Source organism: Nycticebus coucang, chromosome 10, assembly GCF_027406575.1.
Source record: "Nycticebus coucang isolate mNycCou1 chromosome 10, mNycCou1.pri, whole genome shotgun sequence".
Taxonomy (NCBI): domain Eukaryota; kingdom Metazoa; phylum Chordata; class Mammalia; order Primates; family Lorisidae; genus Nycticebus; species Nycticebus coucang.
In genome coordinates this window covers 44,619,993-44,645,379 of record NC_069789.1, presented here as the reverse complement: position 1 = coordinate 44,645,379, position 25,387 = coordinate 44,619,993, and the positions used below count along the sequence as shown (strand labels likewise).

Here is a 25,387-nt window from a genome sequence, read left to right as displayed (position 1 = left end):
CCCAATTCTCTTACTCCTCATTTTAAATGTACTAATGAATGTAATCAGCTATGTTTACACAGAGTGTCTGGAACACCAATATGTGACGGGTTGTTTTAGAGAAACACCTTGCTGTCCCTGTCACCTCACCCTGCCTTCACACTGTAAATTAGAGAGGAGAAAATGAGCTTACTATTTGTTACCTAATCATAAGGGTAAAAAAAGTGCATATTTTCTTCTCTACAGTTCTCGTAACACAAGCTTCTCCCCTCACATATACTATATGCTCAGCTCCATCTTGACATTCAAACTTAACCAAATATTCTTCCTGTCTTTGTCTCTATTATTAACTTTTCACTACGAGAATTAAAAGGAAAAGATGATAATTTAATGAGACTTCTCTATACCTCAAATTTCTGCCATACACGTGTACTTTGAATTGGAATTCAAAAATTTACCAAAAAAATCCAGAATGTTAAATAATTTTTTTAAGTTTATAAAAGTCAATGTTATATAATTTTAAAAGCCCTGTATTTGAAATCAGAAATCTGAAAACCAGAGTAAGATCTACGACCTTAGATGTCTCAATTAAACTCCAAACTTTAATTTATTAATCTATAAAATGAGAATAATGATGCCTACACTACTTACACCTGTCTGCACCACAGACTTACAAATATCAAAAGAGGAATAAAACATTTCATAAACTACAAACAACAACATCAGTGATGATACTGAAGTATCTGGTATTATCTGTTAGGTATTTTTACTCTAGTTTCAAATGCATGTGTATAGAGACTGAGATAAATTCATTTTCTTCTCTAATGTTTCCATTTCAGAGTAAAAGTGTGTATTTATAGCCACTAAAGAAACATGGAGAAATACCTTGAAATAACTTTGAAGATCAAATTGTGAGGCCTCATGTGCTTATCCACTTTTATTCCATGCTCTTTCTCCAAAAGCCAGGAGTCTGCAAATTCTATATCACATCCTGAACAAAAGATACCAGTCTGTCCCTTCGTTGAGAAAATGCCATCTATGTGGCACTGGTACTTTTACGTTCAATTTGTCAAAACGTTAATAATTTTAGTTCAGGGTTTGAACTAAGAAACATCACATTTCAAAGGCTTTGTTTGGTGAGGTGGCAATCACACAGTCAGGCTTGAGCTGAAAAACACCTCTGAAATTTGAACACCAGCCAGTTTCAATCTGTTGCTAGGTTAACAATATTTTCTAGTAAACAAAATTTGCTTCTTCAGTCACAAGAATATATTCTTTTTATTTTTATCTTAAGGAATGCAAGAAAAAAACAAACAGGTCCCTCTCTAGAAATCAGACAAGAGCAACCCACATTCTACATCTGAATTAGTCTTGTATGGAGGAGAAATATCATGTTTCTATGCCACCACAGAGCTGACCTGGGTGTTAATTTGAATTTTAAGCAGAACCAAGCTTTTGCTCAGGTCCGTCCCACCTGTCAGTATATGATAGTATAATAAGGTAATTACTTCCTTTTATTTCAAAATTCCCAACACCGAAGTAAGACTTCCATAGAAAATGAACAGAGCACCTGTATGAAATCTTAGTCTAATAAGTCTAAGACTGAGTACCACTGGCATCTTGTTGTTATTCAGGGAAATGGTGGCAGATGCCGCATAAGCTCTACAAAAAGATATAACTAACCTCAGAGGAGTTCTTTAGAAATACACAGGGAAGAGACTTGCAGGCAGCAAGATTAAGTTGCGTGTCATTCATTCGTGTAACACCGCTTCCTTAGTGAGAAATACAAGGTTGGAATGCAAGGTTATTTGGACAAGGAACATAACAACACTGTGCTTGTACTACAGAACTATTGTTTATTTAGTCCGCTGAAATTCAGAAGAATTTACATATAAAGCCTTCTCTAAAAAGGGATGTCTAGTCCCTGGTACTGACTCCAGCAAGGAAGGGCTCCTTCCTCGTGAAAGAGAGCACAATGACACACATCTTTCAATGGAAGTTGATCAAGACAATCAACATAGGTCCAAATTGCACGGAAGACCGAGAAAACAAGGAACTCTGGTTGCACCTGAGTATGAGTGTGAGCACGTGTGGACATTTGTTCATATGCAAGTTTCTGCCTGCCTGGCAAATGTACGGAATTTGCCTGCCTGGGCGTAGCCTTTCAGTCATTATAAGAATTAGTTGAGAGTATATATTGATGCCTGTTTAGCTTTCAAGTTCATCATGACAGAAACGAGACAGAAAAGATCACTATGGATGTGTAATGAGATCTATATAGAATTTGGAAAAGAAATTCCTAAAGACAGATGAAATCTAGGGACCGTCCCCAAGTGACTACTTCTGTGCAAAGCTGTGTCACTCATTACTCAACTACCTTTTCTAGCTACAGGGTTTTTGAACAGCCTAACCGATAATTGGACATCTGCCCAAGGATCTATCCTTACACGTGGGCAAGAGGTTAAGGGAAGGTGCGCATGAAAAGGTCACTTCTACAACAGACACACCTCATTGCCTGCATACGTTGAATGTATCCTAGTGTTTTAAGTGAGCAGTGCTGTGATGGAAGCTCGACGCCGTAAGTAAACCATGAGGTTCCACGTTGGGCAGCGGGGCGAGGTTGAAATCCCAGATCCAACACTGCCGGCTGACATGACCTGGAGCAGCTTCACCCAGAATACAAATTTCACTGTACTCTCCTGTCTCCTTTGGAAACTGAACTTAACAATATAAACGGTGCCCTGAATGGTCCAATTTCTATAGGACTCTACATCCAGTTCTTCAGGGTTACCTCTAAAAAATAAAGTTGACAAGATACTTTTCCCATTTTATGGTGAGAAAGATGTCACATAGACACGAAACACATGTTTCCCCAGGAGGCAGAGAGTAGTAGTCATGCTGAGGAGCAGGACCTCACCCTGTCTGCCTCTCAGTCCCATGGTGGCTCTGTGTACGTACCCTCTGTGATATGTGCTCCGTCGGTGATGTGAAGACAATGATACCTACCTCCTAGAGTTTGAAATGTAAGAGAGATCACATCCTCCTGTGCCTAAAGCTTCCCAAGAGCTTGCCGTCTTCCAGAGTAAGGACAAACTCCTGACAAAGGGCTGACAACTCCTACAGACCTGACCTCTTATTAACTCTGCCTGTCCCTTCCTAAGTACTGGCCTCCTGGTGCCCCTCCAGCACTCCAGGCATGCTGGCTCCCTTCTGAGGGCCCTTCCACTTCGCACTCTTCCCCAGATATCCAGGAGGAGCCTCAAAGTCTCAGCTCCAACATCACCTGCTCAGGGGGGCTTTTCCACTCACATTATTGTCAATTGCAACCCCTCTCTCCTCTCCGGCCTTCTCCCCATAGCACTTACCACCCCGTAATGTCATGATTCTATTTTCATTTATTGTGTTCACTGTCTTAACTCATTTCATGGGAATAAGAACTTCAGGAGGGTGGGCATTTGTATTCATCTCCTTCCCTGATGTATCTCTAGAGCAGAGTCTGGTACTTGGGAGTCCTTCAGTGAATATTTATGGAAATGAATACATTTGTTATAAGGTCAAATGGCATGCCGGGTAGACAGCACGGCACCTGGCACACCGTTAAACCTTAATAAATGACAGCTATTAGGGTGTGTTACAGGTAAAATCATAATCTTTGGAATTACTTGGGAACAGGCAAGGAACATGTGCTGCTTTGTGCCAGTCAACAGTGGAACTGACACCTGGGTACCACAGGGAACTGGAAGGCAGAGTTCTATTGTGGGTCTTGTGCCTGGGCCCGAGGCACACCAGTTTTTGCATTTGTAAACAAATATAATACCACCTACCCTCCAGAGTGAAAGGATGCTAAGGAAAGCTCTATTGGTCCCTGGCTTTGTCATCAGAGATGAAGTAGCCACAGAATTATTTAAAACATTTGATAAAATTAGAAATAATAAGAAAAACTGCAGCTTCTCCCATCTGATCATTTTTCTGCCTCCTAAAGGCATCTTAGGGCTGGTGCTCCCACACCCTGCCTAAGAGGGTTTCAGCCACAGCCTTTCCCTCTGTGGGTTGCAGCTCAGCAGTAATGAGGGAACACCCAGTCTGAGACGTTCCTGGGGAAATCTGAGGATCAGGTTTGTCGGTTGGGGCAAGTCATTCTTTTCATCAAAGTAGAGAAATACAGGGAAGGAGTCAGTGTTGGTCGCCTGTTCATTAACTGGGTAGAATTACTGCAGCAAGAAGGTGAATAATTACACAAGTAATTAATACTCCCATGGTTTTCATACTCTAATCCTACATTTGCAGAGTTTCAACTTCAGTCCCAAAGTCCGAGGGACGATGAGAGTGGAATGGCAATGACTCGGACTGGCTTTGCTGAGAGGGCTGGGAAATGTGGAGATGGTTCTGGGTTTCTCGCCATTTCCTAATGAGGAACAACTACAGCACGGGAACACGACCAGCCAGTACTTTGGGATTTCTTTATTTTTTAAACAAGCGCTTGCTTTTTGTGGCAGTAAGAGCCACACTGTTGTACCCCATACAGTATTTGACACCCTGATCTTCCCTAAACCTCCACTCCCACCCTTTCATGCCCACACACTGTATATTTGGTGTCACTGTTTATTAAAGATAACTAATGCCCTAAGTCTCTATTTACTTCTGTTTATTGCTATTTTAGCAGGAGTCACCAGAGAGCAGCTACGCTTCTGGTCCACTCGGGTCCTTTAATCACTGTTAGTAGGTAAAATCATCTGTGACAACTAATCCAAAAAGCAGATTATATTTATTTTGGCTACAGTGGCTTGCAATTTGTTAAAATCAACAAAGCCTTTTCATTAGCCCCCTGCTGATGTCCTAAAAACAGACATTTCAAGGGTCTCAAAGCTCTGAGCTACACATATGCAGCCGAGTTAATTCTGACGGATTCTTGGTGCCATTCTAACACAAAATCTTATTAAACTAACAAACAAGAAACAGAACCCCTCTGCTTTCATACAAAGGCTTAATTAACATGCCTAAACTCCAAAATCAAAATCATAATTGCAAAGCTTCCCGAATGTGGAAACAAAACAAACACAGAGGCTATGTCATTAGTTAGGCAAGATGTACCCCAAATTGGGAATTTCTCTCTCTCTCTCTTTTTATTTATTTATTTATTTTATTTATTTATTTTTTTGTAGAGACAGAGTCTCACTTTATGGCCCTCGGTACAGTGCCGTGGCATCACACAGCTCACAGCAACCTCCAACTCCTGGGCTTAAGCGATTCTCTTGCCTCAGCCTCCCGAGTATCGCTCTCTCTTTTTAAATCATGTGGGAAAAGATTAGAAATCAGAACTGTGGTGCCTCTTACTAAACAGTTCTGCATGGGCATTCTGGCCTTCAAAAGCTGGGATTGTGATGAAATGGACTGTTGGTGGAGTCAGCAGACATGCTGAGCAGAGAGGATCAGGATCTGAGTCCAGGGGTTGTCAGAGGTTAGAAGCAGCTGCCGAGGGTAGTGAAGACAGCAGCACCCCACCAACATTCCACATCCCTTCCTTCTCCAACCTTCACTCCCGCACCCACACTTCTGCATTCTTTCAGGCATATTTCTTTTACTTGCTACCATCTGGCTGTCCATTGCAAGGAAGGGCTTCTTTTAACAGGATTTTAGGGCTTGGTGTCAGAAATGGGGGCGTTTCGGGGAAGATGCTCACAGCAGTGACTCAGCCATCACTGTGCCACCAGGCAGTGGCCATAATTAATGGATGTATCAAAAGGTCTACTCAAGGAGCAGAGAAGGTAGACAGTGATTTATGTTTACCTAAGGGGAAGATTATTCCGCTTTGCAAAAGCTTTCCAAAGGAGAGAGCCCAGAAATATTTAGATGTGATGTGGTACCTCTCCAAACCTGAAGGGACATTCAAGACGTGAGCAAGCAGATCTAGAAATAAAGGGCAGGGAACAGACACAGGAAGATGTTTTCTCTCCTACATTTTACCCTCCGTAGCTCTGATTGGAAAGCTGCTGTGATTTGTATATTTTCACGACTGCTACTGCAACAGAATTACTTGTTTGTCCCCCCAGCATAATCCTGAATGCTGTCAAGGCTGATTACCAGATGATACTTCATGCAACCTTCCATCCTAACATGCAGATTTCCACTAGTTGAAAGGGGAAGCCAAAAGCAGCCCTCGAGAGCAAGGGCTCACTTGCTTCTTAAATGCACAGACCCAGAGCATCGGGGTGCCTCCCAGACAGAAAGGCCCAGTCCGTCTCCATGAAGGCCTGTGTCCAACAGCCCCTTCAGCCAGTGCCTCAGCGTCTTCTGGTTCATCCCATAAGCAAAAGAGGGGTCTGTTAGAGCAGATAATAAAATCCAGCCTAGAAGGGAAATTCACATACAAAGCCTCTCTCGAATCAGAGTTTTGTCCACAGGGAAAAGTGAGCCACATCTGATATACAAGTTATCATTCTGCCTCTCCATAATTAAAACTATTGTTGCCATGGCGATCCAAAGAGTGCTGGAAACACAAGAAAGGCCAGTGTCACAGCTTTTTGTTGTTGTTGATGTAGTTTGCAGCCCCAGCTTGCATTTGTTTATGGCTGGATGGAAATGAGACATGGGCAATCAGGGAAGCCACACTGGGTGAGGTGAGAAAACCTAAAACTCCTTTATGTACCCAAGACACTGTTTTACACTGGTCATCACTGCCCAGCCAGCCTTATTTAGTAGACAAAGCGCACTGTCTTCCCGTGTATTTGCACCCAGCTGCTCCCCTCTGTGCCTCGGAGTTTCCTGGTTTTCTTGTCTCTCACCTACCACTGTGCAGAAGATTATACTCCACAAGACTTCCCCATCGGCTCAGCGCCTGTGGCTCAAGCGGCTAAGGCGCCAGCCACATACACCTGGGCTGATGGGTTCGAATCCAGCCTGCCGCAACCAAAAAAAAAAATAGCTGGGCGTTGTGGTGGGCACCTGTAGTCCTAGCTACTTGGGAGGCGGAGGCAGGAGAATCACTTGAGCCCAGGAACTGGAGGTTGCTGTGAGCTGTGACGGTACAGCACTCTACCCAGGGTGACAGCTTGAGGCTTTGTCTCAAAAAAATAAAAAGACTTCCCCGTCATTGAAACAGGTTGCTTTATGGAGCCACCTTACCAGGCAAGAGGAACTCAACCAGTTCTCATGCAGGGAAACAAAGAATCCTCTTGGTTTCCTGACTTAAACAGGATGGCTAAACAGCCTTTATTACTGTTGTCATATAAAACATGTTGAGCCAAGCAAGACAGCAGCAGTTGCCCTGAGGACTATTTCAACTTTATACCTTCTAAGGTTATTCTCAAATAAAGAAGAACACACCCTTGAGTTTTTGGTGTTATTGTTATGATTAGTGATTTTTCTTTTTAAATAGGCTCCCTCTTTTCCTGCTTTGTTCCATGTGGGCCCACTGTTCCATGTTCACGATCCCCTCGGGACAAAACAATCTGAGCCAAGTAAGAGAAAAAGGCCAAACAAACCCCCCCCTCCCCAATAACCCTGAAATCCTGTACAGCTCTGAGCAAAAAGGCAGAATGAATAGATCAGTGTTTCCCAGACTTGCTGGACCCAAAGAGACACTTCAGGCACTTGCTAAAAATATGAAGTTCTAGGCCCCTCCCCTGGAGGCTCTGCTACCTGGGAAACACCTAAATAGATGAACTTGGCCAGAAGCTCTAAGGGGCACACTGCACATTCAGAACTGAGTAAAAAAAATTACACACAGCACCAAAGAACCTGAGGAGACTAGGGGTTTGTTTTCTGGCCTATTCTGCCACACATCCGGGTATGGCAGCTTAACCACCTTCCCTCCAAGGAAAACTGCGGGGAAAAAAACACCACGGAAAAAAATCACTCCATGTTCACATGGCTCTCACACATGAAATGCGAGTCCACAGAATCTGAAGACCTAATGGTTTAGTAATGTTTATTTGGCAGAGGAGGGGAGGAGAAACAGTTACGCTTTTTTATTTTTTAATTTTATTTTCAACTAAAAATATCAAGTGAGAAACTAGCCATTTTAAAACTCAAAAAAATGAAGTGGGTATTTTCTGTTTTTTCTTTTTGGTTTGAGGGACATCGCACTTGCAGCAATAGTTTAGAGATACAAAAAAATGTCTAATGTTTCACTTATTGCTGGGGATAGTAGCTGAAGATGTTGAAAGAAGCATATAATATTTCCCCTGGGGGATCTGAAGGCAGCAGTGTAGGTGACAAAAAAAGCCTGGAGGATTGAGGTAGAGAAGGGAGCTTTACATCTGGTGAAGTGAGTAGCTGGAGTGCAGGGTGGAATGCAGAATGCGAGTGCAACCCACTGTCAGGAAGCTCTCTCCTCCTGCAAGAAGAATAGCTCCATGCAGCCCCAATTACTATATTTCATGGACACTCTGTCTCACTGGAATACAACTGGTTGGGGGATTAGTGTCTGGAGAGAAATTCTCAAATAGGCTTTTATGAAAAGACTAGATGCTTGGAAATGGCAGCTGCTTCTTTTTAATTCCAAAAGCAATCTGAACCATAACCCAATAGTTCTGCCGTCTGATAACTGAGTAAAATCTGATACTGTTCCTGAAATTTTATGGACACTCCTCTCTTTCTAAGTACATGAATAGTGCATATACCCTCTTCAAAAGCTCAATATTTCTCTTTTGTAGCAAAATGGCAAGAGCCTATGGGAGTGCGGCGCCTGGGGCAATGTTCCTTTTTAGCTTAGAAGCCACCTGCTAATCACCTGCAAGTGATAACAGAGACCTGGGAGGGAGGCAGCCCAGAGACGGCCCCTCCCGCACCCCAAGGGCAAGGGTTAAGCAGAAACAAAGGAGGGAGGCTTTCTTGGCCTGAGGGAGTTCTGCAAAGTGACCAGCAAGAATATCCCTGAGGATGTATTCAAGGGACTGAGGAGCAGCAGTTAAAGATCAGAGGCAACTTGAAATGGGCCAACGTGGGGGAACTTCTGAAGTAGAAAGAAAAAAATAATAATACATCCCAAAAGGTAACACACTCTCAGGGCCAGCGATGTCCTGGAGAGTTGCTTGCTCTGCGTCTAGGCTCCGAGGCTGAATGTGGGTATGGCGTGCGATGGGTCCCACTCAGCAGGCTGCTCTCAGAAATATGGCACCCTTTCACGCCGAGGCAGGACCCGTGCCACCCCAGAGACTGGCACTGTGAGATGGGCCTGCCAGCTCGCTCGGGAGAACACTACCTTTACACAGGACACGACCAAATCTGACCATTCCTGCTGGTGTATTTTAACCCAGAAGAACTTACAGCAGGCAATTCAAAGGGCATTAAAGTCTTAGAAAACCAGCTAAGAAGTTGTGAAGGGAAAAGAGTTTAATCCAGTTCTGATCTTTGACTGAGAAAGAATTCAGACATGTGAGGGGTTTTCATAGGGTGAATTTCAATTATTCTTTTCCATCTACTGCAAAGACAAGAAGAAAAGAGCCCAGACTAGTCTAGTTGAAAAGAAGAAAGTCTCGAACGGAGCGATTGGTCCCTAGCGGTAGCTGTGGAATCTTTCTCCATATTGTTATCACTTACAGCATAGGCAGTCATTGGGCTTGTAGGGTTGAGACTCTTCATGCAGGAAGTGCGTAGAATGGCTTTGAATTAGACTTGACTGGCTCTTCTGCCACTGCAGAATGTGCCCTGCAGAATGCCTGTGAGTGTGAGGCTATGGCCAAACTCCCCTATGGCCTCAGCTTTTTCTTGCCTCTTTCCCCCGTGCCTCTGCTCAGATGATGTCTTGCTTTTTTCTGGTCTCTTTTCATCCTTTTCACTCCTCCATTTCCATAACAAGGGAACGAAAAAAAAAAGTGTCTCTCAACCTCCCTTCTCAAAACTTACCATCATTTGAAACTTACAGCACTCATCTTCATAACCTTCTCTGTGTCAAGGCTGCCATGGCCCAATTAGAGCAGTTTCCTCTTTTCCTTGTCAAAGTCTGAATGTTCCTGGACACTTCTGATGATTTTGCCAATCATAACATCAAGTCCCCAATTTGCTTTTCCCACCCCTGCTTCAATGCACTAGCCACACTGCACTGACCACCTCCCAGGTCACTAGCTCACATTGTGGATCAGATCTCTAGTTCACATGGTAGACCAGATCTCTAGCTCACATGGTGGATCAGGTCTCTAGCTCACATGGTGGGTCAAGTCACTACTTACATGGTGAATCAGGTCTCTAGCTCACATGGTGGATCAAGTCTGTAGCTCACATGGTGGATCAGGTTACTAGCTGACATGGTGGATCAGGTCTCTAGCTCACATGGTGGATCAGTTCTCTAGCTCACATGGTGGATCAGGTCTCTAGGTCACATGATGGATCAGGTCTCTAGTCCACATGGTGGATCAGGTCTCTAGCTCACATGGTGGATCAAGTCTGTAGCTCACATGGTGGATCAGGTCACTAGCTGACATGGTGGATCAGGTCTCTAGCTCACATGGTGGATCAGGTCTCTAGCTCACATGGTAGATCAAGTCTGAAGCTTTCATGGTGGATCAGGTCTCTAGCTCACATGGTGGATCAAGTCTCTAGCTCACATGGTGGATCAGGTCTCTAGGTCACATGATGGATCAGGTCTCTAGTCCACATGGTGGATCAGGTCTCTAGCTCACATGGTGGATCAGGTCACTAGCTGACATGGTGGATCAGGTCTCTAGCTCACATGGTGGATCAGGTCTCTAGCTCACATGGTAGATCAAGTCTGTAGCTTTCATGGTGGATCAGGTCTCTAGCTCACATGGTGGATCAAGTCTCTAGCTCACATGGTAGATCAGGTCTCTAGCTTTCATGGTGGATCAGGTCTCTAACTCACATGGTGGATTAAGTCTCTAGCTCACATGGTGGATCAGGTCTCTAGCTCACATGGTGGGTCAAGTCACTACTTACATGGTGGATCAGGTCTCTAGCTCACATGGTGGATCAAGTCTGTAGCTGACATGGTGGATCAGGTCACTAGCTGACGTGGTGGATCAGGTCTCTAGCTTTCATGGTAGATCAGGACTCTAGCTCACATGGTGGATCAGGTCTCTAGCTCTCATGGTGGATCAGGTCTCTAGCTCACATGGTAGATCAAGTCTCTAGCTCACATGGTAGATCAGGTCTCTAGCTCACATGGTAGATCAAGTCTCTAGCTCACATGGTAGATCAGGTCTCTAGTCCACATGGTGGATCAGGTCTCTAGCTCACATGGTAGGTCAAGTCACTACTTACATGGTGGATCAGGTCTCTAGCTCACCTGGTGGATCAGGTCTCTAACTCACATGGTGGATCAGGTCTCTAGCCCACATGGTGGATCAGGTCTCTAGCTCACATGGTAGATCAGGTCTCTAGCTCACATGGTGGATCAGGTCTCTAGCTCACATGATGGATCAGGTCACTAGCTTACATGACAGATTATATAGTTTAGAATGCTTAACAACAGTGTCCTATGGATACAACTCAAATGTCCAAAACACATGAGTGGAAAAACAAAATATGACAACGGAATATTATTCAGTCTTACAAAGGAGGAGGAATCTCACACATGCTACAAGGTGATAAACCTTAAAGACACAATGCTGAGTGAAATGAGCCAGATGCAAAAGAACAAGTCTGTATGATCCCACTCCCATGAAGTACTGAGATTAGTCAAACCCACAGAGACAGAAAGTAGAATGATGTATGCCAGAGGCTGTGGCATGAGGGAAAATGTGGAGTTGTTTTTTAGTAGGGACCACAGTTTCAATTTGAAATGAAACAAGTGTGCCAGGCGCAGTGGCTCATGCCTGTAATCCCAGCACTGTGGGAGGCTGAGGAGGGAGAATTGCTTGAGCTCAGGAGTTCGAGACTCGCCTGAGCGACAATGAGACCCCGACTCATGAAAAAATGGAAAAACCCAGCCGGGCTCTGCGGCAAGTGCCTATAATCCCAGAGGCTTCCAGAGGCTGAGGCAGCGGGGTGTCCGCAGCCCGAGTCTGAGGTTGCGGTGAGCTACGACACCACTGCACTCTGCTCAGGGGAATAGGGTGGGACCCTGTCTCGACAACAACAACAAAAAGTAAAGAAATAAAAAATAAGCAACGAAATAAAATAAAAAAGCCAAAAAAAAAAAAAAAGAAAAGAAATGAAACAAGTGCATGGTGCACAACGTGAATGTACTTGATGCCACTTAACTGTACATACCGTGATGTTTAAAGTGGTACATTTTCTTACCATGATAAAAAAAAAAAAAGCCTTTCCGCCAGAGACGCCATCTTCCAGTAATTCACCAAAATGACAAACACAAAGGGAAAGTGGAGAGGCACCCGATACATGGTCTCTAGGCCTCTTAGAAAACATGGAGTTGTTCCTTTGGCCACATACATGCGAATCTACAAGGTGACATTGTAGACATCAAGGGAATGGGTACTGTTCAAAAAGGCATGCCACACAGATGTTACCATGGCAAAACTGGAAGAGCTTACAGTGTTACCCAGCATGCTGTTGGCATTGTTGTAAACAAACAAGTTAAGGGCAAGATCCTCGCGAAGAGGATTAATGTTCGTATTGAGCATATTAAGCACTCTAAGAGCCGAGATAGCTTCCTGAAACGTGTGAAGGAAAATGATCAGAAAAAGAAGGAAGCCAAAGAGAAAGGTACCTGGGTTTAACTGAAGCACCAGCCTGCACCACCCAGAGAAGCCCCTTTGTGAGAACTAACAGAAAGGAGCCTGAGCTCCTGGAACCCATTCCCTATGAATTCATGGCATAATAAGCATATAACATAGCACACAGGAGTACTAGTGGACCCATGTTTTTAGAAGCAAGAACCTATTTATTCCCCATGAGCTCATGGCATAATATGTGTACAGCAGGGGCACACAAGATAACCAATAGTCCCCATGTAACAGTGATACAAGGTGCTGGGACCTATTTCCCACAAATTCAAAAGTCAATCAACACTTTGTCACATTCAATGGCAAGGCTCCCTGCGCTGCTGGAACCTCTTCCCCTATGAATTCATGGCATGGTAGATACAAATAATAGCATAAAAATGTTTCTTGTTCATTCGCTAAAAAAAAAAAAAAAAGTACTAAAAAAACCACACTGTTCCCCCAAATCTTCATGTGAAAGTTGAAGTCCCATCTAAACCACACCTGATCATTTCAGAGGAAGCACATCAGGCTGTGTCAACAGCAAGTGGTGAAGGCTTGTCCCTTACATGTATGTATCTTCTTTCCCTCCATCACTAACTTAGGAAATATTTATTAAGCAAATACTCTGTGACAGGTGCAATACCAAAAGATGGCACAAAACAGAATTCACAATCTAGAAGAGGAAAGGAACAGACAAAAAGGCATATATGTCCCATAAAAGTTGAGAAATGAGTGCTTGGAAGCGTGTAAGGAATACCTGCCTAGCAGGTGGTGGTGAGGGGTGGAGAAAAATATTTTTCAACTGAGACCTGGAATTTGAACAAAGAGGCATCAAGTATGCAGAAGAATATTTCACCCAGAGATACTGGTAGGTTTGAGAAGGAACCTAAGGCTTAAGGAATCACAGATAGTTCCCTTTGGTTGGCATTTAGAAGAGCAGAGAAGCAGGTGATCAGGTCTGAAAGGTGGGCAGAGAGTAGACTGTGGGGGTTGGGGGATCTTGGAGATGATATTAAGCCTCTTAGATATTTTGTCCTGATGGCCAAATAAGAATGTTGGACCACCCCAGTTCCTTCCTGCTATTCAACTATAAAGATGCTGTCTATGACCTTTTCAAAGTACAACCATCCTACCTTTTATGCCATCATTCTCCCAACATCCTCATGGAAACTGACTTCCACACCCCCGAGTACTCCCCACACCCGTACCATATCACTCTGCCCTCATCCAAGTTATTAGGCACCACCTGGTTTATCTTTCCTAAGTGCAGGAGGACACTAGCCACTCATCACCTCCTGGACATTCTGCCAAGTTTAGTATGTAATCTTCCTTTCTGACTCACATACTCTCTGAAGATCCCCTCTTTTCACACACATCCTGCTTCTTGAGTCTTAAATCTCTCTTCTAATCTCTTTCCTCCTGCTTCTGGTACTCTCTGTCTTTTCTGCATCCACATTGTTCTTTGGTCTCCAAGTACAAAGGAAGTTGTGAACATGGCTTGTTACCAGTTCGTTCCATCCAATTTCAACTTTGCCCTCTGTCGTGAATATCAGCTGATCCATTTATTCATTACCCTGGCATTCCTGGGCTCGCTTCTTTCTGAGGTTTATTCAGAATTACTCTCTGCTCAAACTTCCGACCTGATTTCAGAGAATGACTTTACTTTCTGACTATTTATTCTGTGCGATCCTCTCTGCCCTTGCTTCTGCTGACTACGTGTCTGACTCTATTAAATAGAAGTAAGTTTGGTCCTCCAGTCTCTGCTGGGGAAGAACAGCCTTCACTGTCTTAAAGACCTGGGAACTGCCAAGAAGTCTCAGATGTAATTCTTGTCCTTCCAGAAATTTCAATCTAGTTAAGGACATGCAAGTGTCGCACTATATTATGTTGTTGTTTTAGGATGAGTCTTAAATGGTACCAACATACATTTCAGCATCCAGGTTTAAATAGAAGAAACTGCAAATAGGAACTGGATGGGTGGAACGCACAAGATTCCATAGCAGTTATACTTTTTAAAGGGAAGAATGAAACTGGAAGCCGCTGATGGGATATTGCTGTAGAGAGCGTAACTGCCAAATTAGGACAGATCTTGATATAGGTAATGAGAATCCACATAATTTTTGTAAAGCAAATCCATATTTTTTTCTTTTTGGCCAGGGCCAGGTTTGAACCCACCACCTCCAGTATGTGGGGCTGGTGCCATACTCCTTGAGCTATAGGCACCACACAAGAAAATGCACATGTTAAGGGGTATTATCCCTATAATTTTTGGGAAACCTATCTCTTACCCTTATCAGACTTATTATTTGGTTTTTGGTGTTTAATCCAACTCTCAGAATTTTCTTTTTCTTCAGCTTAAAATATTTTACTCTGGCCATAAAAGTAATATGTCTTCTTTGTGGAAAATTAAAAAAATAATAATAATCAGGAAAATAGTCCCCTCCCCCCCATACTAAAGCTGCTTTCCTTTGACCCACCTTGAGAAATTGCTACTTCTCTGTTTTAGAAAACATAACTGACTCACGGATCAGCTCAGATGTCAGCCCTCTGGAGGTCCAGCCACATTTCTCCCTCCCCATCATCCAGCTGACCCCAGTGCCCTCCCCTGGGCTCTCATGGCACTCTGGAAAGCCTCTGTTAGAGCACCAAACACAGAGAGAAATCCCTGCTTTCTGCAGCCATTTTCCTGACTCACCTATAGACTACAGGAAGCAAGGATCATGTTTTCATTTTGTTTTGTTTTGTTTTTGAGACAGAGACTCACTCTGTGCCCTGGGGTTGAACACTATGGCATCATAGCTCATAGCAATCTCAAACTCTCTGAGCTCTCTGAGGCTCAAGTGATCCTCTTGCCTCAGCCTCCTGAGTAGCTGGGACTACAGGTACCTGCTACAATGCCCAGCTAGTTTTTTTAGGGATGGGGTCTCACTCTTGCTCAGGCTGGTCTTGAACTCCTGAGCTCAAGCAATCTATCCACCTTGGCCTCCCAAAATGCTAAGATTAAAGGAATAAGCCACTGTACCCAGCCAAGGATCATGTTGAATAAACAGAAAAGATTTAGAATACATCATTACCAGCCTGGACAACAGGACACTGTCTCTACAAAAATTAAAAAAAAAAACTTCATGGGTGTGGTGGTATGTACCTATAGTCCTAGCTACTCAGGAGGATCTCTTACGACCAAGAGTTTGAGGCTGCAGTGATCATAAATGCATTTCAGCCTGAGCAACAGAGCAAAAGCCTATCTCTTAAAAAAAAAAAAAAAAGAAAGAAAGAAAGAAAAAAAATTTAGAATGAAATAAATAATATTTTTCTTTGAGGGAAGAAGCCAATCTAATCAAGATAGAAAAATGCTAAATCACCAAAAAATAAACCTATTTGACTATTTTTCTATGATGAATAACAATCCAAAGCAAAATTAAAAGAAAAATAAAATAGGAAAACATTATTGTCACACATTTAAGAAGAAGGAATTATTGTTCTTAGTATGCAAGAAGTTTCAACAAGTCAAGAAAATGACAAAAAAGAAAAAATTTGGCAAGGCAATATAAATATGTAAATCCATATTAAAAAGACACAAATGGGGCGGCGTCTGTGGCTCAAAGGGGTAGGGCGCTGGACCCATATGTCGGAGGTGATGGGTTCAAACCCAGCCCCGGCCAGAAACTGCAAAAAAAAAAAAAAAGACGCAAATGACCAACAAACATTATAAAAGATTCCCAGATTCATTAATAATTTTTAAGATGCAAACTGAAATAAGATACCGCTTCCTCATAATACACTGGCAAAATACACAGCCCTGACAGAACCATGGCTAACTAGGAATTGGGCCCTCACATAATGTTGGTGAAAGTATTAATTAATTTTTAAAGATAAACTAATAGGTTTCTTATAAAATTGGAAATATAGATATACCGTGGTTCAGTGATCATAGATATCCTAAGACCACAGGAATAAAAAAATTCCCTGCATTCCAATAGCAGCTCTTCTATTTGGTTTCTCTATTTCTCCATCTCTGAAATGGAATAATAGCAACTACTTTACGGTGCTGTTCTCTGGACTAGATGATTTTTAACATTAAAAGCACTTGTATGGAGCACATAGAAACTATTATTCTTCTACTATTTTAGAAGTTGTGATTTTATTTTCCAAATTTCCCATACTGAATACGTATTCTAAGAATAATGAAAAAGTATTTTAAAAAAGTCAATGACTCTCAGTTATTTCTGAATCGACTTTAAACCATTTGCCTAACACAATGCCCTGTTCTTCATTGAGATAGAACAATTTTCCTAATATTTCCTACCTGCTGGTTTTCCACTACAGTTCCCTGGCCCCACCTGTATTCCCACCCCCATGAGTGCCTGGCAAATTTGAAGAACTAGCTTTTGAATGAAGAAAGCCTCAATTTTTTTAGTGTTTGCTATCACCTACCAAACTGACATCATAGAACATGCAGCTGGAAGGAGGCATGCAGAGGGCCACAGTACACTATTTCCACAACCTGGATGCAACGGATGTAACTCAAGGAAATAGATAAGAGCAAAATGTAGTGGAAAATATAACAATTACAAAGTGATAAGCATGGAGCATTTATTACTTTGGTTTTTAAATGAGTTGATCTATTACATTTATATCATTTGATTTAATATTAAATTAAAACTGGCTCGCAAAATTCTTAAAATATTAGCAATTGGCTCTGTCGGTATGATGGGCCTTTGGTGCCCCACTGCCTTCTCATTCTCATGCGTTCTGATCCCTTATTCCTGGTCATACTGCCCTTGGGCTCCAGCATTGCCTCACTCCAGGACTAGTCCCCTTCCTTCCCCCTACTGACTGCAGCCTACAGACCCAGCGATGCCTTTTTGCAGGATGACAGCACCCCAGGGGTCCTTCCCTTGCTCAATTCTGTCAGTATTGGAGAATACTATACATTTAACCCCTCAGTATGCATATTTTATTATCCTTGTCATTGATTGTGTGGAATACCATCCTTTCTCCCAACTGCAAATTAGATTATATGGTAGAACCTCCATAGCTGACCACCTCACTTCCCTAGATTGACTACCTCCTTACGTTGACCTAATATTCACAGACCAGACATACACCACATGTACATATCAGTACAGTAGGCCTAGTTCCTTATGTTGACCACCTCCATATGTTGACTAGTGTTACAGTCCCTTGGGTGGTCAACTTACAGGGGTTCTGCTGTATTAGTTTTATACCAGGGGTTATCAAATGAGGAAAATGGTTGTGAGAGTGCATATCTGATATTTCACCTCCCATGTCTACCTTCGCTTATGTTAGAGGACAGCTGTTATCACGTATATTACAAACCTTAGCACAGTGAATGCCTGGCTCACAGTGAACACTAGTAACTACTTAGAAATCAAAGAGATAAGACATTTTAATAGAAAAACTAAAACTCGGGCGGCGCCTGTGGCTCAGACAGTAAGGCGCTGGCCCCATATACTGAGGGTGAAGGGTTCAAACCCGGCCCCGGCCAAACTGCAACCAAAAAATAGCCGGGCGTTGTGGCGGGCACCTGTAGTCCCAGCTACTCGGGAGGCTGAGGCAAGAGAATGGCTTAAGCCCAGGAGTTGGAGGTTGCTGTGAGCTGTGTGAGGCCATGGCACTCTACCAAGGGCCATAAAGTGAGACCCTGTCTCTACAAAAAAAAAAGGGAAAAAGAAAAACTAAAACTCTATTAAGTAATTTAGTAATTAGGCAAAAAACGTAGATTCCTTGTCAATTGTAGGTATAATAACCGGAAAAAAACCAAACTATTTTACATACTCTCACACTCATCACAGAACATTTCTGTGTTCATTTCTGGGTTTGCTGTTATTGTTTTCCGCAGCAGTTATCAACCTGGTGGCCTATAATTAAACTCGATTACGATGTTGTTTACCTAAAGAGAGCCTCATATCCTGCAGGTTAAGGGCTCAGGCCCACAGCACGGCCCCTCCCCCTGCCAACTTCAGACATCAAGTGGAAGTTGGAGTCTACCCACAACTTCAATCTGATTTGACTACAAATTAGAGATTTCCACAACCCCTTCTTCAATTTGATTAATTTGCTAGAGCAGCTCACACAACTCAGGGAAACACTTACTTTTACTGGTTTATTATCCTAATAAAGGATATTACAAAGGCCAGAGATGAACAGCCAGATGAAGAGGTGCACAGGGCAAGGTACATGGAAAAGGAGCACGGAGCTTTGGTGCCCTGTCCAGGCACGCCACCTGCCCAGGACCTCATGATGCTCAGCAAGCCGGACACTCTCTGAACTCAGTATTCAGGAATGTTGATGGAGGCCTCTTCAATCTTCCCTCCTCTCCCCTTCCTGGAGGATGGGAGGAGGGGCTGAAAGTTCCAACCTCCTAACCGTGCCTTAGTCTTTCCGGTGACCAGCTCCCATCCAAAAGCCAACCAAGAGTCACCATGTTAGAACACAAGACATAGGAAATCCCCAGGGTCAAGGAACTCTGTGGTCAGGAACCACAACAAAGACCAAATGTATATTTTTATTATAAATCACAATTTCATAGTAGGATTTTGGTTTCTTGTTGCGTATGTCAAAGAAATAACAACACAGTTGTGGTAAATGTGCTGAGGTCTAATAATGAGAAAACATGTTAAGGTATCATTCTTATAAAGGATATGAAATAAATGCCTTCTACCGGAGCCTAATTTATAAGCACATTACCATTCAGAGAAAAAAGTGGTGGATGACTTCGTTAATGTACAAGTGACCACGAGTAGGTTCCTGCTATCATATTCTTAGGGCTTTGGGAGATACGTAAACACACACGTGAGTATAAATACACATGGCCAGATCACACATTTACTGTGAAACAATTTTAACTCCAAACATGATGGCTATGAACTAACTTCATTAAAAATAATGGTGTTTAGACTCAAATGGTTTTATTCCTACTTACTTTGAAATAACATCATAATTAACTTTTTTCTCATGGATCTCAAACAAAAGCAAAAGGAAAACAGCCAAGAGAAACCTAATGGCCTTTATATTCCCTTGGACATTTTGGCTTATGCTAAACCAGTCAAGGATTAGCATCGTGATACGTCACACAACCTACATTTCAGAATCAAAATTGCCACATCACATCCTTTCTGAAATCAGAGGAGGAGTTACAGGTTATCATGTGTTCAATCTGTTTGCGTCTCCCTGGGCACACACCAGTAAGCCGGCAGACGTTACTCAGAGGAATTCTCAAGCTACCCTGAAACATCCACCCTATAGATTAACTACACTTGTAAACTCAAGAACTGTATGAGTCGTTTCCTCCTTTTAATAGATAATTATATTTGCCCAAGAAAAAAGAATATTTTCAGACAGTCTGTTTAATAAAACACAATTTTTTTAAAAAATCATGATTTTGGCACCGCCTTTTAGCCAGCTGCAAGCTTTCTGTTAATTCTCAGTCATAAATTAGTAGCATTGACAAAGACATTAAGGATGGAAACAATAAAAATAGTCAGGAAGGGCAGAAAAAAGGTTGCCTTGATATTCTGTCTCAGTTTGCTAAAAAGGTATTAAAATACCAACCATATAAAAATAGACCAGAACAATTTTTTTTTTTTAAAGAGATGGGATAACTACTCCCAGACTTCATAAGATGGGTGGTTTCATTGATTAATTGATAAGTTTGCTGGTGAATGATTAGTCAATTAGTCAGAAAGGCTTGAATTAGTTACTAGAGCTCTGCCTCCCATGAATAAAACTCGGGGGAGTATTCCATCTCCCACCCTCTGTGACAGATGATATCTGTTTTCTCCTGTGAGTTTGAATTTAAGAGCCACTGAAGCTCAGCAACAGTATATTCTGGCTCAAATGAGCTGAAAATTGCATTCAATTTGAATTTCAAAAATGGAGGGGAGGAGGGAAACCTCAGCACCCATCAAGTGTCTGCACTTTTCAACTACTTCCTGCCGCTCAGTTGCATTCCGCCAGGCTGGGGACCTAAAACCCAGGATGTGTTGCAGGGGAAAGAGCATCACTGGATTCCTGCCCAGTCTGAGTTTAAAAATAAACTTTTTATAGTCAGGTTCAAAGCAAACCTCACTTTTACACACATACATAATGCAGAATGTGACCCACCAAAGAAATAGATTTACCTTTTCCAAACTGAAACTAGCCTTGCTTTTTTTTCCCCCCTATGTACTCTGGAGGTGATAAAGGTGAAGGTGCTTTCCCAGGGAAACTCCAGAAAAGCAAATTCTTTTCTCAATTACAATTAATTCCTACTCACTCGCTTAAGACCCTCACTCCTTGCTGCTTGATTTCCTCCCTTTATCTGCCTCATATTACAAAGCAGATGCATTCTTGAAAAATTGAGCGAGTAGCCATTGATTCTTCAAATCAAATCATATTTTAAATGAGCTAAGAGAGTTGGTTATTTAAAGGAATCTTGTGATAAATTATTTTATAAAGCCAAGCTATTTTTAGTGTGCAAATAATTGTCCCTTTGTGCACCGGCATAGTAAGCATGAATTTAAGGCACATCCCAAGTTTTCTCAAAGCAGGACACACCTATGGTCTACAGGACGCAGATTTAGTAGCACCAATATTTAAAGTTCAACTAAGGCAACAAAAAACAAAAGATGACACCCCAGAATCCTGTGACAGAATAATTTGGGGCCAGGACTCCAAATGATAGTTGATATGTTTTATGATAGTTGGAGCTGAAGGAACAGAGTGAACACCAAATTCATTCCACTCCACTTCAAACATGGAAACATATTCTCCCACTGCCTAAATTATGCTCAGTTTGCAAATTAACTTGGGTGCCATGAGAAAGGTAATTCAAGTTCTAAAGTGCCACTTTCCCCAGGAAAGCAGGAACATGCTGAATGCTGTTCAGAAGTCTGACTTACTCCAGAGGGCTGAGAAGGAAGCACGGTGGAGAAACATCAGGGCAGTGAGTGTACACAGATTCCTGCACACCTACTGCACAGCGGACACGTGGCTAGTAGCAGAGTAATAACCAGGAGGCAGTGGGGCTTTTCTCCCTTCCTGAGTTGCAAACTTACGTGGGAGGATGACAGGAGCACTGACACGCTCCTCCAGCAGAACCCTCCACACCGTGATCCTCACGTGACTGTCATTACCACGGGGTTCACGAATCCAAGACAGGGACCTGGGTCTAGGGGAGCAACTAAGTAATTAATAGTATACCTGGGAAAGTAAGTGTGACACTGTTTTCCTTCAAAACTGTGAAGGCTTGGTGTGTCTGTAGCACAGCGGGTAGGGAACCAGCCACATGCACCAAGGCTGGTGGGTTTGAACCCCGCCGGGGCCTGCCAAACAACAATGATAACAACAACAACAACAACAAATAGCTGGGCATTATGGCCTGTAGTCCCAGCCACTTGGGAGGCTGAGGCAAGGGAATCACTCAAGCCCAGGAGTTTCAGGTTGCTGTGAGCTGTGATGCCACAATGCTCTACCAAGGGCAACACAGACTCTGTCTCAAAAATAAACAAACAAAAAAAACCTGGAGTGAAGTAGACTTAACCTTTAGATATCCCTAGAAAGGATTGAGTATCAGATTGGTAACTAACGGCACACCAAGAACCTTTAGGAAGTCACAGAAGGTAGATTTAGAAAGAGCAGGCTTCCTATCTAAAGCACAGGACAAGACATAAGGAAAGCAGTAGTTCACTTCTTACACATCAACAAAAGAAGAAATTAAGAAATAGTCTGACCCTGACAACCACAGTTGCTGGTACATGGAGTGAACCAATAAAAACAAAAAAAAGCCTTTCAAAAGGAACCACATGGTCATGGCGACACATGCTCAGGAAAGTCCAATTTTTCAGGATATCTCACAAAATAAAACCCTTTAAAAGCATTAAAAATGATGCTTTGCTTTTTAAAAGACAGGATGAGGAACACACTTCATGTTACTAATAAAATACTTGCCAGCATCACACTAATAGTCAAGAGGCCAGCCCACCCTCTAGCGTGGATCACATGGTATCATGTTAGCGGAGATTTTAATAGAACATTAATATCTCCTAATCTTGAAGGAACAGCTTACCTTTCAAACTGTGACAATGTTAGCGTAGGATTTTCCCCTTACATCTTCATAATTTAATATCGTTTCATTGATGAACCAGTAAACTGTCAGCTCTATTCATTTATGTGACGTGAGCAAGGATCCAACCCAAAAAAGAAAAAAAAAAAAAAGTAAGGTCAATTTTCTTGGCCGCTGCATTTAATAAAATCTCCTAAGCAATAGCATTAAGCCCACATTAATAGCGATGACTTAGTATGCTCTGCCTTTAGCAAGTCTTTGATTTTCCTATATATATACTCAGGGCTGTATTAATACTCAAACCTAGGAACAGTCCTCATTTCTTATTTTAAGTTTTCTTCCTTCTCAGCTTTATCAGATTTATTAATCTTCCGCTCCTTTTTTATTTATAGTGAATGCTCTGGTTAGGGTTCCAAAGCATTTTCCATTATAACATCCATTTATAACTTTCAGAAAAAAAAATTTTTTTTCCAAGACCAAGGGACTTTCTACTTACACTCATTTCCTATTAGTCTCAAAATATACACGTTTCTCCAAATATGAGGGCTTGGTTTCTAAGCTCTCTCAGAAAAGACAAAGGGAGCAGACAGGGAAGCTCAAGTTTTGTGACTGGGAAACCTTGAAGCTTGGGCTGTTACGGTCTCATTAAACAACCCCACGGTGTGTTTTCACCAAACAGGCACTAATGCTATTGCAGGTACATGTCTATCAAAGGATGCTATAAAGTTGAACTTCATGAAATTGCTGATATTCTACCAATTTTGATCTACAAAAACAGCAATTCTATGATTTAACTTAATGCTTCTCACATCTTTATCCTCATAGAAAACTGACTGTTCAGAGCAACAAAGTGACCCTTTAGATATCCAGGGGAATTCTGAGCTGAACTTGCTGTCCACAGGAAGACAAAAGAGATGAGAAGTTGTAACCAACAGGCAATTGGGCCAGCCCTATAAATTTGTTTGGTACACATCCTGGTGCGATGTAAGTAAAAGATGTGGGGAAACTAATTACTTAGGTGGCGCTAGGCCATTTGCACCATACCCCTTAGGGCTTGAATGTGGAAACTGTAAACTTTGGGGAGTGAGCACTTCAAAGAGATGCCTGCTGGTGATTAAAAGACTCGCAGAGGGACTTTAAATCTATTCATTAAATATCCCCTTCAAACCCATAGCTTTCCCCGTTACTTTCAAGAATGAAGTCAAAAGTAAAATGCTTGGCAAATAAACAAGATTGAGGTTTCAATCCTACTTTCCCTCTTACCTCAACTTACTACAAACTGCAATTGGAATCCCACCTGGATTATTTGCTTTAATGCTACAGATAAACTATTTGGGTTCCAGAAAATAATTTCTTACAAAGTGTGAGAGCTGCAACCCAACTAAGACCGGACCCCGGGGAGGTTTCTAGCGTAGGCTGGGATGTGGCAGGGTCTGTTGTAAAGACAGGGGAGTGTTTTACGGATAAAAATAGGCAGGGGTTCCAGTCTACTCCTGAGTGAGACAGGAGGTTAGATGACCCCAGCCTAAGTGTTCAAACCTATTTATTTTCTGGGATGGTGACATGACGCCCTGCTTAAAAGCTCTTACAGCGTAAAAGCTGTAAGTATGAATGTTAGGACAGAACTCCAGACAGAGGATAGATAAAAAGTCTGAGAAGACCTAATTTAGGTTCTACATTTTTTTTTTTTTAAAGAAAGCTTAGAACGCAACAGGGACACAAAAGGATTTGAATCAACACAAACCTTACGGTGCCGATTGTAACACTTACGTTTGGTGTTCCTGTAATATTGCTAATAATGCTCATGACCAACGTGGCTATAGATTTAAAGTTAACATTGAAAACACATAATTTGTCAAACTTCATCTCTGAAATGGCATCATCACCTTTCCATCCCACAGATACAACTTATCTCTGAGCAGAAACATTCAATTCAGGGGATTCAGAGTTTGTGGGTGGGGGAGATGAGACACGGCAAGGGTGTCCGGGATGTGTTCCTGTCACTTCTGGGTTCTCCTCTCACCACCAGACCCAGGGTAGCCTGCCCCAGATTCATCCTGTTTTAAATGCCAACAGCCAACCCAGGAGGAAGATTTTCTTATTCACTGCTATGGATAATTTACTGAAGAACAGAAAAAAAATACTGCTGTAAACTGTCTTTAGACTGTCGATTGAGAAGATTGTTGTGGGTAACCTAGAAAACTCACTACATTATTTATCTAATCTTTCCCCCTTGGCTGCAATATTCTGAACTCCAAACAACCAGTTTTAAAATGCAGACTGAGACACAACTGTTTTGTAAACTGGGAACTACTTATACGGTACTTAACTGATTACTGAGATGGGACAAACAAACTAACAACAAAAACTTAATTCCATGCCAGGCGCGGTGGCTCATGCCTGTAATCCCAGCACTATGGGAGGCCGAGACAGACAGACTGCTTAAGCTCAGAAGTTTAAGACCAGCCTGAGCAAGAGCAAGACCCTGTCTTCACTAAAAATAGAAGAATTAGCCAGGCATTGTGGCAGGTGCCTGTAGTCCCAGTTACTACCCTGTTTCCCCAAAAATAAGACATCCTCTGAAAATAAGACCTACTTACAGGAAAGATAAGACGTCCCCTGAAAATAAGACCTAGCACATCTTTGGGAGCACACCTTTCGGAGGAAACAGGGTATGGAAGTCTAGGCAAAAAGACCATTTAAGCTGAAGAGTTTGAGGTTG

General features: G+C 42.3%; 1 protein-coding gene across 7 annotated transcripts in view; it reads right to left on the bottom strand.

Moving 5' to 3' along the window:
• ESRRG (estrogen related receptor gamma) overlaps positions 1 to 25,387 on the bottom strand; it is a 660,395-nt gene that overhangs the window by 439,964 nt on the left and 195,044 nt on the right. For 6 of the 7 annotated variants that reach the window (XM_053607443.1, XM_053607440.1, XM_053607447.1 and 3 more), the window contains exon 2: positions 22,669 to 22,760. The gene's annotated coding sequence lies outside the window, so the exon portion shown is untranslated. Of the gene's footprint in view, positions 1 to 22,668; positions 22,761 to 25,387 lie in introns of those variants that run through there. The other variant, XM_053607446.1, reaches the window with a different exon arrangement.